At 32.7% G+C, this 15172-nt stretch overlaps 2 long non-coding RNA genes and 1 other non-coding gene across 7 annotated transcripts; 2 read left to right on the plus strand and 1 right to left on the minus strand.

Annotated features, from left to right (window-relative positions):
- The first annotated feature begins 1503 nt into the window (after positions 1-1503).
- Positions 1504-4746, plus strand: LOC144215233 (uncharacterized). Of its 4 annotated transcripts, none has more exons than XR_013330369.1 (6): positions 1516-1895; positions 2960-3023; positions 3184-3286; positions 3672-3766; positions 4284-4374; positions 4600-4746. It is a non-coding gene; the product is annotated as an uncharacterized LOC144215233 (long non-coding RNA). The 4 variants fall into 4 exon arrangements; XR_013330368.1 differs by having other exon boundaries at positions 1519-1895; positions 4284-4369; XR_013330367.1 differs by having other exon boundaries at positions 1504-1895; positions 3672-4374.
- LOC144215232 (uncharacterized) lies at positions 3154-7451 on the minus strand. Of its 2 annotated transcripts, XR_013330365.1 has the most exons (5): positions 6892-7451; positions 6245-6314; positions 4779-4863; positions 4592-4685; positions 3154-3270 (listed from the first exon to the last, which is right to left on the minus strand). It is a non-coding gene; the product is annotated as an uncharacterized LOC144215232 (long non-coding RNA). The 2 variants fall into 2 exon arrangements; XR_013330364.1 differs by lacking the exon at positions 6892-7451 and having other exon boundaries at positions 6245-6526.
- LOC144215296 (small nucleolar RNA SNORA53) lies at positions 4911-5078 on the plus strand. Its single transcript, XR_013330393.1, has one exon. It is a non-coding gene; the product is annotated as a small nucleolar RNA SNORA53 (small nucleolar RNA).
- Positions 7452-15172: the final 7721 nt, after the last annotated feature.

The raw sequence follows: 15172 nt of genomic DNA on the forward strand, positions 1-15172 counted from the left end.
ATCGCCCTTGGAATTAGCAATATTTATCCTCTTCAAAAATGGCGGACGAGCCAGGAGCTATGCCGGAGTTTACCGCAGAGCAGCTCAAAAGTGACGATGAATTGAAGGAAGACCTGATAAAGTTCTTACAGGATGCATCGAATTCGGTACGTTGTCATATGGGGATTTTATAGCCCTTGTTCTCATTTTAAGAGTGCTTTTTGACGGATAGGTACATATGTCTTTTTAAATAGACCACTTGGGAATCATTTGCCCTTAAATAGAGACAACCGTGTGTAGTCATGACTTTCCAATAATTGTAAAGTAAAGTATGGCTAAATGGTGCAGAGGTCTGTTCACCTGACTGTCATGCAGGCAGTTTTGGTTCAAATCCCAGTTGGGAATCATTTTTTCCATAAATTAAAAAAAAACGTGTGTAGTCAATACTTTCCACTTTCTAATAAGACTGTTGGATGAACCATTTTGTCATTTAAAAAAGACATAAGTACCTATGACTAAGTCTTTTTTAATGGCAAAATGGTTCTTCCATCATCTTAAATCTGCAGCCACTGAGGTTTGAACCCCATTTGCCCACATGGTAGTCAGGTGAGCAAACCTCCACACCATGTGGCCACACCAAATTGAATGAATATTGAAAAGTCTTGACTACACATGGTTGTTTTTATTTAAGGAAAAATGATTCCCAACTGGGATTTGAACCACAACTACCTGCATGGCACTCAGATGAACAAACTTCTGCACCATTTAGCCACACTCCAGTTGACACTTATTGGACAATCATGACTACACACGGTTGTTTTTATTTTAGGAAAAAATGAATCTCAACTGGGATTTGAACCACAACTGCCTACATTGCAACCCGGTGAACAAACCTCTGCACCATGCAGTAACCACACTTTACGTAGTGATTATTGGAAAGTCTTGAGTACTCACAGTTGTCTCTATTTAAGGGAAACATATTTCCCAACTGGGTTTTGAACCATAAACACCTGCATGGCAATGCAGTGAACAAACCTCTGCACCATGACATCACCACACCTTAACTTGTCATTATTTGAAAGTCTTGACTACACACGGTTGTTTCTTTTTAAGGGAAAAATGTTCCCCAACTGGGATTTGAACCCTCTAATTCCCACATGGTAGTTAGGTGAGATAACCTCTACACCATGAAGTCACCACACTTTCCTTTGTCATTATTGGAAAGTCTTGACTACACATATATATAAACAACAAAGGGAAAAATATTACCAAATGGGATTTGAACCATGCTTGCCCACATGACAGTCAGGTGAACAAACCTTTACACCACGTCTCCATAGCCATTATTTGACAGCATTGACCACTCATGGTGTTTATTTAAGAGAACCAATGAGCATCCAAAACCTGGTTCTCCATCCCTGCCTGGTATAAAGTGTCAAGATCCAGCTTTTGGACCAAAATGTGGGCCATTAAAGTGCAAACCTTTGACCATTTTGACCCCTTTATTGAATGATATTTCACCCATTGCATTTATACACAGCTGTGTATGATGACAATAAAGGCTTTTGATTTGATATAAAGGCGTAGCATCCCATAAGATTAGGCGTTCATTTCAAACTATTAAGTAAAAAAAAAAAAAAAAAAAAATGAGGTGCGTTCCCATAATTGACGTCACATTGGCGACCAGGAAGTGAAACGGACCGGAAAAGACTCAAACAAACACGTTTTTGTTGACCAGTGTGCTTTGTTTTGTTTGTAGACGTCTTTTCAGGTTTTTAATCGCATGATCTAAACTTCCTAATATGGGTCAGCTACAACCAAGATGCGTTTGTTAGAGGACATGTACAGATGTCCTCCAAGAAGTTGTTGTTTTTTGACGATGGCTGATTTTTGTGTACTCTACGCATGGCGAAAAGGTAAGAAATGATCCCGTTTTTTTCTACATTGCACGTTTCTATAAAGATATAGTTGCACTTGCAGTCATAATATCTCCAAATCGAACTGCGTTTAGTGTTTTTTAATTGTTTCAAAGATCGCACAAGGATAGACTGCTCAATGATGACTTTTCCCATTCAAAATTTCTTTATAGACCAGGGGTGTCCAACCTTTGGTTTGCGGGCCGAATACAGCTTGATTTGAGATCAACCGGGCCGGACCAGTAAACAAATTGCAAAATTACAAAGAACTAACAATAAGCCCACTTTTTTCCTTTGTATTAGTCACTAATACTAATAATTAATGCAAAGAATGAGTAAATTGTCAAAATGTTTATTTAAAAAATCCTTTTACATTATGAACAAGAGAATAACATATGAACATAAATAAAGTATGTGCAATTTTAACAACATTTTTACACAGTTAAACATATATTTAAGTGTGTTGTACATAAAACTGATCACAGAAATAATAACAATGTTCCAAAAACATTTAATACCAGCCTTGTGGAACTTAAAAACACAGTTTTTCAACATCTGGAAAGCAATTTGAACAATGAATAATGCTTTCATGTTGTCTGCACGTACTAAAACAATACCCCCCCCCCCCCTTAGCGGATAATGCAAGAACTACAAATTTTAAAGAAAATTCATATTTTTTTTATACAATGCAGCTTTCTTCCTCGGGCCGTACCAAACCACCAGACGGGCCGGATCCAGCCCGCGGGCCGTATGTTTGACACCAATGGTCTATAATATAGAGTCCATTTATCATTAAACGATCCTAATTGTGAAAAAACAGGTTCTCTAGTAATATTGGTGATATCTGACGACTTCATTTATTTATTTTTGGTAATGGTCATGTATAGTAAGGCTTTTTTTTCTTTAAAAACGACTATAGTAAGGCGTTTTTGAATAAAAACGACCATGTATAGAAAGGCGTTTTAAAAATAAACCACCATGTATAGTAAGGCTGTTTTTTCGTTAAAAAATGACACAGTATAGTCTGTATAATAAGGATTTTTTTCTTGTGTATTTTCTGACAGGATGGAGTAGGTTTGGGACCAGCTTGCGGATGAAGCGCAGCCCCGACCGGTCGCCTTTGTATTGGTATGTGATGTCTCGCCTTATTGCGGCAATCATAGTGTGTTCATAACCCCTTACAAAAAACGTTTTAGAATTTAAACAAATATTTTTCATATATAAAAGTCAAGGTCACATAATAGAACAAGAGAAACTCTGCTGTCAACTTTTATTTTTATTTGTTCAGATTAATGACAAAGGCAAAAATGGATGACTTGTGGGATGGACAGTCCTCCGACAAAAAGGTTTCCCAAACCGTGGAGAGCGAGGACACCTGAAGACAAAAAAAAGTCAGTTTAAAAGAGACATTCATGTTGCTGTGCAGAAAAATGACAAAATAAACTATATAAACTATACTGTCATTTTTTAAGAAAAAATGCCCTAACTATACTATGTCGTTTTTAAGCCTAACTATACTATGTCATTTTTTAAGCCTAACTAAACTGTCATTTTTTTAAGCCTAGCTATACTATGTCATTTTTAAGCCCAACTATACTATGTGGTTTTTAAACCTACTATCATTCAAGTAAAAGTCATCAGTGGATGAACTATTTTGGCATTAAAAAATGACTAAGTGTTTCACCCATTTCCCATTTGAAAATAAGTATAAAGTACTAAGTATGATCCGGGAGTGAAAAGAGACAAAACAACAAGTACTACTGCTTTCTCTTACAGGTTGGTGGCCCAGTGGTTAAGTCATCAGTTTGCCAAATCTTTGGTCCCCGGTTCAATTCCCAGTGCCAGCAAAGATTTTCACACTAAGTCATAAGGTAAAAGAATTAAGTTTTCAATGGTGGATGAAACATTTTGTTGAAAAAATGACTAAGTGTTTCACCCCATTTCCTTGGATAAAACGTTTCAACACCCATGTATAAGTGGGGCACGAGTTGGTGTTGTGGGTTGCACACTCGCCTTTGCACCGAGAGAACGTGAGTTCGCTTCCCGGTGTCGGCGGTTCACTGACCAAGCAAGCGGTCGAGGGTCGGCCGAAGGCCGACCCGAGAACGCCTTTCGCACATACAGGTCCATCAAGTGTCTTCCGAACTGCCGAAGGCAGTTCGGAATATAACCTTTTGCTGAAAAGTATGACTAAGTGTTTAATATAAATTAAAAAGTTTTTTCTTTTTTTTTTTCCACTCTTCTTATTCCATTGACCAATTCTTCTTTCCAAGTATTTTCAGCCAAACGACGGCAGCGGGAATCGAACCCAGGTCTCCCAGGCGGGAGTCCTGTGATCTAACCTCTGCGCCAACCAAGTGACTACACTTTTCTCTGTAATCATTTCAGTGTCTTGACAAGAAGTCCACAGAAACAACTAAGTGAAAAAGTGTCTCGGCCGGGATTCGAACCCACGCCACCTGGACGAGAGACGGGTGAGGTAACCTCTGCGCCACAGTGACATGCAATACTATGTCTTTTTATAGCAAAATAGCCTTACTATACTATGTCGGTTTTTTAAAGAGAAATTACCTTTTACAAAAAAAATTTAAAAATTTGATTTTACATTGAATCATTACATCTGTTACGCAAAGTTATAATAATGTTTTACTCTTTTATTTAATACTTGTATATTCTACAATAAACAAATACATTACATTTCAAGGTGCAAAGTTCAAAGACGCCACCACATGATGCAAGAGAGGTCTCATCTTCAAGTTGGCCACCTGCGAGGAAGATTACCTGGTCCTCCTGTTGGACACATACAAAAAAAGCAAATGTTTGCATCAATAAAGACTGGAGATTAAATAAATAAACTTGGGTGTATTTTTTTTGTAGTTTTACCTTGACCTGGCACTTTCCCTACTCTTGTAACCTCAAGCGTGTTACGTTTTGGGCACGCAGGGAGAGCTGCATCTCGATGCCAAGTCTTTATGAATAGAAAAAACGACATAGGAACATAAGTCTTTTTAAATAGAAAAAATGACATAGGTACCTATGTTGTTTTTGCCAAGAAAACGACATAGGTACCTATGTCATTTTTTTGGAAAAAAAGACATAGGTACCTATGTCGTTTTTGCCAAGAAAAACGACATAGGTACCTATGTCGTTTTTCTTGGCAAAAACGACATAGGTACCTATGTGATTATTTTGGGAATAAATGACAGGTACCTATGTCTTTTCTTGGGAATAATAATAATAATAATAATAATATATATATATAATAATATATATATATATATATATATATATATATATATATATATATATATATATATATATATATATATATATATATATATATATATATATATATATATATATATATATATATATATATATATATATATATATATATATATATATATATATATATATATATATATATATATATATATATATATATATATATATATATATATATATATATATATATATATATATATATATATATATATATATATATATATATATATATATATATATATATATATATATATATATATATATATATATATATATATATATATATATATATATATATATATATATATATATATATATATATATATATATATATATATATATATATATATATATATATATATATATATATATATATATATATATATATATATATATATATATATATATATATATATATATATATATATATATATATATATATATATATATATATATATATATATATATATATATATATATATATATACATATATATATATACATATATATATATATACACATATATACGTATACACATATATACACATATATATACATGTGTATGTATATATGTCATTTTTTGGGAATAAACGACATATGTACCTATGTTTTTTTAGAGGAAAAAAGACACAGGAACATAAGTCTTTTTAAATTAAAAATAACGACATAGGTACCTATGTCGTTTTTCAGCGGAAAAAAGACATAGGAACATAAGTCTTTTTAAATTAAAAAAAACGACATAGGTACGTACCTATGCCGTTTTTTTCTATTTAAAAAGACTTATGTTCATATGTCTTTTTCTCTCTAAAAAACGACACAGGTACCTATGTCGTCTTTAGAGAGAAAAAGACATAGGAACATAAGTCTTTTTAAATTAAAAATAAACGACATAGGTACCTATGTCTCTTTTTACAAAAATACGACATAGGTACCATGTCGTTTTTTCCCCAAAAGGAACAAATAGGTACCTATCATTGAGTTACGCAAGGTTATAATAATGATGTTTAAGCTTTTATTTAATTTGGATGAATACTTGGATATTCTGCAATAAAGAAATACATTACCCTCCCAGAAGCCTCCAAGGTGCAGAGCTCAAAGATGTGGGCAACCTGCCAGTAAGATCACCTGGTCCTCCTGTTGGACGCAAACAAACAAAAAAAACAAAAGTTAGGATCAATAAAGACTGGAGATTAAATAGACGACCTGGCACTGTCTCTGGTCCTGTAACCTGGCGCTGTCTCTGGTCCTGTAACCTCAAGGGTGAGTGTTTTGGGCACGCAGGAATTACATACAACACACGAGGAACTAAATCGTGCTTCTGTATGTCATTTTTGAGTTAGCCTTTACCCAACGAACATACATACCATTGATGTCTCGGCTTTGTTTTGATTAATTGTAAAGTCTTTCTACACGGCTCAATAACAGAGGGAAAACGGACAATATACTTTTTAAGTCAAATGGGGGCGTGTCGTCGTGACGTGAGTCGTCGTGACGCGTGTCATCGTGACGCGAACGCCAAACTCAACTAGTAACATACGGCACACATGGTGTGGGGGAAAATAAGCCCTTAACTTTAAATTATCGACGGTTTGTTCAAGCTGGCTTCAAACTAACATATTTGTTGGCGTTGTGGGCTCAATCGATTCCTCAAAAAATCTCCCGATAGCGTGATAAGAATGCATTAAGGCCAGTAAATTGCTGTACACCTTACCTCGTGCTCGCCCGTCCAGAGAGAAAAGGCTGTCCGGAAGTACCAGATGCGCGTGACTTCCGAACCTGCGTCGACGTTAGACGTAAACACGCCCATATTAAATTGTGGGAAAGATTGTTTATTGCATAGCACGCTCCACGAGATGGGTTGTCCTCCCGTAAATGTTGTGGTCTTCATTCTATAAAACAGTGCATAGACATATACATGCACATACATGCACATGCATGCAGAAACATACACACATATACATGCATGCACATGCATACAGAAATATACATATATATACACATACATGCACATGCATACAGAAATATACATATATATATATATACACATACATGCACATGCATACAGAAATATACATACACACACCTTCACATGCATACAGAAATATACATACACACACATTCACATGCATACAGAAATTTAGATATATGCACATGCATACAGAAATATACATACAAACACATACATGCACATGCATACAGAAATATACATACAAACACATACATGCACATGCATACAGAAATATACATACAAACACATACATGCACATGCATACAGAATACAAACACATAAATGCACATGCATACAGAAATATACATGTAAACACACATGCACATGCATACATACATACATGCACATACATGCAAAGGCATACAGAAATATACACACATACATCTACATGCACATGCATACATAAATAAACATACACATACATGCACATGTATAAAGAAATATACATACATCCACATCCATACAGAAATATACAAACAGATACATACACATTCAGTCATGCATACAGCAGACATGCAGAAATACACGCATACACAAACATGTAGACATCCATACACATGCAGACACATATACAGACATCCATACACATATACAGACATCAAAGATACTGCTCAGAACTTGAGATGGTGAAGTTCAAGTCAGGAGTGGGTTCAATTCCACTCTTTGCAATTGTTCAATTGTTTATTGAGGTAAGTAAAAGGATAAATATAACTTCCAATTTCTGTAATTCAGAAGTCACTGTGGTCTAGTGGCAAAGATACTGCTCATAATTTGAAATTTTTTTCTAATGTCGTTTTTTCAAGAAAAAAAGCCTTAGTATACTATGTCGTTTTTTCAAGAAAAAGCCTTACTATACTATGTCGTTTTTTCAAGAAAAAAAGCCTTACTATACTATGTCGTTTTTTCAAGAAAAAAAGCCTTACTATACTATGTCGTTTTTTCAAGAAAAAAAGCCTTATTATACTATGTCGTTTTTTCAAGAAAAAAAGCCTTACTATACTATGTCGTTTTTTCAAGAAAAAAAGCCTTACTATAATATGTTGTTTTTTCAAGAAAAAAAGCCTTACTATACTATGTCGTTTTTTCAAGAAAAAAGCCTTACTATACTATGTCGTTTTTTCAATATAAAAAGCCTTACTATACTATGTTGTTTTTTCAAGAAAAAAAGCCTTTCTATACTATGTCGTTTTTTCAAGAAAAAAAGCCTTACTATACTATGTCGTTTTTTCAACAAAAAAAAGCCTTACTATACTATGTCGTTTTTTCAATAAAAAAGCCTTACTATACTATGTCGTTTTTTCAAGAAAAAAAGCCTTACTATACTATGTCGTTTTTTCAAGAAAAAAAGCCTTACTATACTATGTCGTTTTTTCAAGAAAAAAGCCTTACTATACTATGTCGTTTTTTCGAGGAAATAAGCCTTACTATACTATGTCGTTTTTTCAAGAAAAAAAGCCTTACTATACTATGTCGTTTTTTCAAGTTAAAAAGCCTTACTATACTATGTCGTTTTTTCAAGAAAAAAGCCTTACTATACTATGTCGTTTTTTCAAGAAAAAAAGCCTTACTATACTATGTCGTTTTTTCAAGAAAAAAAGCCTTACTATACTATGTCGTTTTTTCAAGAAAAAAGCCTTACTATACTATGTCGTTTTTTCAATAAAAAAGCCTTACTATACTATGTCGTTTTTTCAAGAAAAAAAGCCTTACTATACTATGTCGTTTTTTCAAGAAAAAAATGCCTTACTATACTATGTCGTTTTTTCAAGAAAAAAGCCTTACTATACTATGTCGTTTTTTCAAGAAAAAAAGCCTTAGTATACTATGTCGTTTTTTCAAGAAAAAAGCCTTACTATACTATGTCGTTTTTTCAAGGAAAAAAGCCTTTCTATACTATGTCGTTTTTTCAAGAAAAAAAGCCTTACTATACTATGTCGTTTTTTTAAGAAAAAAAGCCTTACTATACTATGTCGTTTTTTCAAGAAAAAAAGCCTTACTATACTGTGTCGTTTTTTCAAGAAAAAAAGCCTTACTATACTATGTCGTTTTTTCAAGAAAAAAGCCTTACTATACTATGTCGTTTTTTCAATAAAAAAAGCCTTACTATACTATGTCGTTTTTTCAAGAAAAAAAGCCTTACTATACTATGTCGTTTTTTCAAGAAAAAAAGCCTTACTATACTATGTCGTTTTTTTCAAGAAAAAAAGCCTTACTATACTATGTCGTTTTTTCAAGAAAAAAGCCTTACTATACTATGTCGTTTTTTCATTAAAAAAAGCCTTACTATACTATGTCGTTTTTTCAATTAAAAAAGCCTTACTATACTATGTCGTTTTTTCAAGAAAAAAGCCTTACTATACTGTGTCGTTTTTTCAAGAAAAAAAGCCTTACTATACTATGTCGTTTTTTCAAGAAAAAAAGCCTTACTATACTATGTCGTTTTTTCAAGAAAAAAAGCCTTACTATACTATGTCGTTTTTTCAATAAAAAAGCCTTACTATACTATGTCGTTTTTTCAATAAAAAAAGCCTTACTATACTATGTCGTTTTTTCAAGAAAAAAAGCCTTACTATACTATGTCGTTTTTTCAAGAAAAAAGCCTTACTATACTATGTCGTTTTTTTAAGAAAAAAAGCCTTACTATACTATGTCGTTTTTTCAAGAAAAAAAGCCTTACTATACTATGTCGTTTTTTCAAGAAAAAAAGTATTTATACTAGTTTTTTTCGGATTTTCAGTGATCAGCCAAACAACGACAGCGGGATTCGAACCCAGGACTCCCAGACAGGAGTCCAGTGATCTAACCTCTGCGCCAAACAAGTGACTACACTTTTCTCTGTAATCATTTCAGTTTCTTGAGAAGTCCACAGAAACAATTAAGTGAAAAAGTGTCCTGGCTGGGAATCGAACCCAGGTCTCCCACACAGGAGTCCAGTGATCTAACCTCAGCGCCACCAAGTGACTTGCGATTTTCAGTGTAATCATTTCAGTGTCTTGAGATGAAGTACACAGAAACAACTAAGTGAAAAAGTGTCCCGCCTGCGAATCGAACCCAGGTCTCCCACACGGGAGTCCAGTGATCTAACCTCTATACTATGTCGTTTTTTCAAGAAAAAAAGCCTTACTATACTATGTCGTTTTTTCAAGAAAAAAAGCCTTACTATACTATGTCGTTTTTTCAAGAAGAAAGCCTTACTATACTATGTCGTTTTTTTCAATAAAAAAAAGCCTTACTATACTATGTCGTTTTTTCAAGAAAAAAAGCCTTACTATACTATGTCGTTTTATCAAGAAAAAAAGCCTTACTATACTATGTCGTTTTTTCAAGAAAAAAGCCTAACTATACTATGTCGTTTTTTTCAAGAAAAAAAGCCTTACTATACTATGTCGTTTTTTGTCGTTTTTTCAAGAAAAAAATGCCTTACTATACTATGTCGTTTTTTCAAGAAAAAAGCCTTACTATACTATGTCGTTTTTTCAAGAAAAAAAGCCTTAGTATAATATGTCGTTTTTTCAAGAAAAAAGCCTTACTATACTATGTCGTTTTTTCAAGGAAAAAAGCCTTACTATACTATGTCGTTTTTTCAAGAAAAAAAGCCTTACTATACTATGTCGTTTTTTTAAGAAAAAAAGCCTTACTATATTATGTCGTTTTTTCAAGAAAAAAAGCCTTACTATACTATGTCGTTTTTTCAAGAAAAAAAGCCTTACTATACTATGTCGTTTTTTCAAGAAAAAAGCCTTACTATACTATGTCGTTTTTTCAAGAAAAAAAGCCTTACTATACTATGTCGTTTTTTCAAGAAAAAAAGCCTTACTATACTATGTCGTTTTTTCAAGAAAAAAGCCTTACTATACTATGTCGTTTTTTCAATTAAAAAAACCTTGCTATACTATGTCGTTTTTTCAAGAAAAAAAGCCTTACTATACTATGTCGTTTTTTCAAGAAAAAAGCCTTACTATACTGTGTCGTTTTTTCAAGAAAAAAACCCTTACTATACTATGTCGTTTTTTCAAGAAAAAAAGCCTTACTATACTATGTCGTTTTTTCAAGAAAAAAAGCCTTACTATACTATGTCGTTTTTTCAAGAAAAAAGCCTTACTATACTATGTCGTTTTTTTAAGAAAAAAAGCCTTACTATACTATGTCGTTTTTTCAAGAAAAAAAGCCTTACTATACTATGTCGTTTTTTCAAGAAAAATAGTATTTATACTAGTTTTTTCCGGATTTTCAGTGATCAGCCAAACAACGACAGCGGGATTCGAACCCAGGACTCCCAGACAGGAGTCCAGTGATCTAACCTCTGCGCCAAACAAGTGACTACACTTTTCTCTGTAATCATTTCAGTTTTTTGAGAAGTCCACAGAAACAATTAAGTGAAAAAGTGTCCTGGCTGGGAATCGAACCCAGGTCTCCCACACAGGAGTCCAGTGATCTAACCTCAGCGCCACCAAGTGACTTGCGATTTTCAGTGTAATCATTTCAGTGTCTTGAGATGAAGTACACAGAAACAACTAAGTGAAAAAGTGTCCCGCCTGGGAATCGAACCCAGGTCTCCCACACGGGAGTCCAGTGATCTAACCTCTATACTATGTCGTTTTTTCAAGAAAAAAAGCCTTACTATACTATGTCGTTTTTTCAAGAAAAAAAGCCTTACTATACTATGTCGTTTTTTCAAGAAAAAAGCCTTACTATACTATGTCGTTTTTTCAATAAAAAAAAGCCTTACTATACTATGTCGTTTTTTCAAGAAAAAAAGCCTTACTATACTATGTCGTTTTTTCAAGAAAAAAAGCCTTACTATACTATGTCGTTTTTTCAAGAAAAAAGCCTTACTATACTATGTCGTTTTTTCGAGGAAATAAGCCTTACTATACTATGTCGTTTTTTCAAGAAAAAAAGCCTTACTATACTATGTCGTTTTTTCAATAAAAAAAGCCTTACTATACTATGTCGTTTTTTCAAGAAAAAAGCCTTACTATACTGTGTCGTTTTTTCAAGAAAAAAAGCCTTACTATACTATGTCGTTTTTTCAAGAAAAAAAGCCTTACTATACTATGTCGTTTTTTCAAGAAAAAAAGCCTTACTATACTATGTCGTTTTTTCAAGAAAAAAGCCTTACTACACTATGTCGTTTTTTCAATAAAAAAAGCCTTACTATACTATGTCGTTTTTTCAAGAAAAAAAGCCTTACTATACTATGTCGTTTTTTCAAGAAAAAAGCCTTACTATACTCTGTCGTTTTTTTCAAGAAAAAAAGCCTTACTATACTATGTCGTTTTTTCAAGAAAAAAAGCCTTACTATACTATGTCGTTTTTTCAAGAAAAAAAGCCTTACTATACTATGTTGTTTTTTCAAGAAAAAAGCCTTACTATACTATGTCGTTTTTTCAAGAAAAAAAGCCTTACTATACTATGTCGTTTTTTCAAGAAAAAAGCCTTACTATACTATGTCGTTTTTTCAAGGAAAAAAGCCTTACTATACTATGTCGTTTTTTCAATAAAAAAAGCCTTACTATACTATGTCGTTTTTTCAAGAAAAAAAGCCTTACTATACTATGTCGTTTTTTCAAGAAAAAAAGCCTTACTATACTATGTCGTTTTTTCAAGAAAAAAGCCTTACTATACTGTGTCGTTTTTTCAAGAAAAAAAGCTTTACTATACTATGTTGTTTTTTCAAGAAAAAAAGCCTTACTATACTATGTCGTTTTTTCAAGAAAAAAAGCCTTACTATACTATGTCGTTTTTTCAAGAAAAAAGCCTTACTATACTATGTCGTTTTTTCAAGGAAAAAAGCCTTAATATACTATGTCGTTTTTTCAATAAAAAAAGCCTTACTATACTATGTCGTTTTTTCAAGAAAAAAAGCCTTACTATACTATGTCGTTTTTTCAAGAAAAAAAGCCTTACTATACTATGTCGTTTTTTCAAGAAAAAAAGCCTTACTATACTATGTCGTTTTTTCAAGAAAAAAGCCTTACTATACTATGTCGTTTTTTCAAGGAAAAAAGCCTTAATATACTATGTCGTTTTTTCAATAAAAAAAGCCTTACTATACTATGTCGTTTTTTCAAGAAAAAAAGCCTTACTATACTATGTCGTTTTTTCAAAAAAAAAAGCCTTACTATACTATGTCGTTTTTTCAAGAAAAAAGCCTTACTATACTATGTCGTTTTTTCGAGGAAATAAGCCTTACTATACTATGTCGTCTTTTCAAGAAAAAAAGCCTTACTATACTTTGTCGTTTTTTTCAAGAAAAAAGCCTTACTATACTATGTCGTTTTTTTAAGAAAAAAAGCCTTACTATACTATGTCGTTTTTTCAAGAAAAAAAGCCTTACTATACTATGTCGTTTTTTCAAGAAAAAAAGCCTTACTATACTATGTCGTTTTTTCAAGAAAAAAAGTATTTATACTATTTTTTTTCTGATTTTTTAGTGATCAGCCAAACAACGACAGCGAGATTCGAACCCAGGACTCCCAGACAGGAGTCCAGTGATCTAACCTCTGCGCCAAACAAGTGACTACACTTTTCTCTGTAATCATTTCACTTTCTTGAGAAGTCCACAGAAACAATTAAGTGAAAAAGTGTCCTGGCTGGGAATCGAACCCAGGTCTCCCACACAGGAGTCCAGTGATCTAACCTCAGCGGCACCAAGTGACTTACGCTTTTCAGTGTAATCATTTCAGTGTCTTGAGATGAAGTACACAGAAACAACTAAGTGAAAAAATGTCCCGCCTGGGAATCGAACCCAGGCCTCCCACACGGGAGTCCAGTGATCTAACCTCTATACTATGTCGTTTTTTCAAGAAAAAAAGCCTTACTATACTATGTCGTTTTTTCAAGAAAAAAAGCCTTACTATACTATGTCGTTTTTTCAAGAAAAAAAGCCTTACTATACTATGTCGTTTTTTAAAAAAAAAAGCCTTACTATACTATGTCGTTTTTTCAAGAAAAAAGCCTTACTATACTATGTCGTTTTTTCAAGAAAAAAAGCCTTAGTATACTATGTCGTTTTTTTCAAGAAAAAAGCCTTACTATACTATGTCGTTTTTTCAAGGAAAAAAGCCTTACTATACTATGTCGTTTTTTCAAGAAAAAAAGCCTTACTATACTATGTCGTTTATTTAAGAAAAAAAGCCTTACTATACTATGTCGTTTTTTCAAGAAAAAAGCCTTACTATACTGTGTCGTTTTTTCAAGAAAAAAAGCCTTACTATACTATGTCGTTTTTTCAAGAAAAAAGCCTTACTATACTATGTCGTTTTTTCAATAAAAAAAGCCTTACTATACTATGTCGTTTTTTCAAGAAAAAAAGCCTTACTATACTATGTCGTTTTTTCAAGAAAAATGCCTTACTATACTATGTCGTTTTTTCAAGGAAAAAAGCCTTACTATACTATGTCGTTTTTTCAATAAAAAAAAGCCTTACTATACTATGTCGTTTTTTCAAGAAAAAAAGCCTTACTATACTATGTCGTTTTTTCAAGAAAAAAGCCTTACTATACTATGTCGTTTTTTCGAGGAAATAAGCCTTACTATACTATGTCGTTTTTTCAAGAAAAAAAGCCTTACTATACTATATCGTTTTTTCAAGATAAAAAGCCTTACTATACTATGTCGTTTTTTCAAGAAAAAAGCCTTACTATACTATGTCGTTTTTTCAAGAAAAAAAGCCTTACTATACTATGTCGTTTTTTCAAGAAAAAAAGCCTTACTATACTATGTCGTTTTTTCAAGAAAAAAAGCCTTACTATACTATGTCGTTTTTTCAAGAAAAAAAGCCTTACTATACTATGTCGTTTTTTCAAGAAAAAAAGCCTTACTATACTATGTCGTTTTTTCAAGAAAAAAGCCTTACTATACTATGTCGTTTTTTCAATAAAAAAGCCTTACTATACTATGTCGTTTTTTCAAGAAAAAAAGCCTTACTATACTATGTCGTTTTTTCAAGAAAAAAGCCTTACTATACTATGTCGTTTTT

This window comes from Stigmatopora nigra, chromosome 21 (assembly GCF_051989575.1).
Source record: "Stigmatopora nigra isolate UIUO_SnigA chromosome 21, RoL_Snig_1.1, whole genome shotgun sequence".
Taxonomy (NCBI): Eukaryota; Metazoa; Chordata; class Actinopteri; order Syngnathiformes; family Syngnathidae; genus Stigmatopora; species Stigmatopora nigra.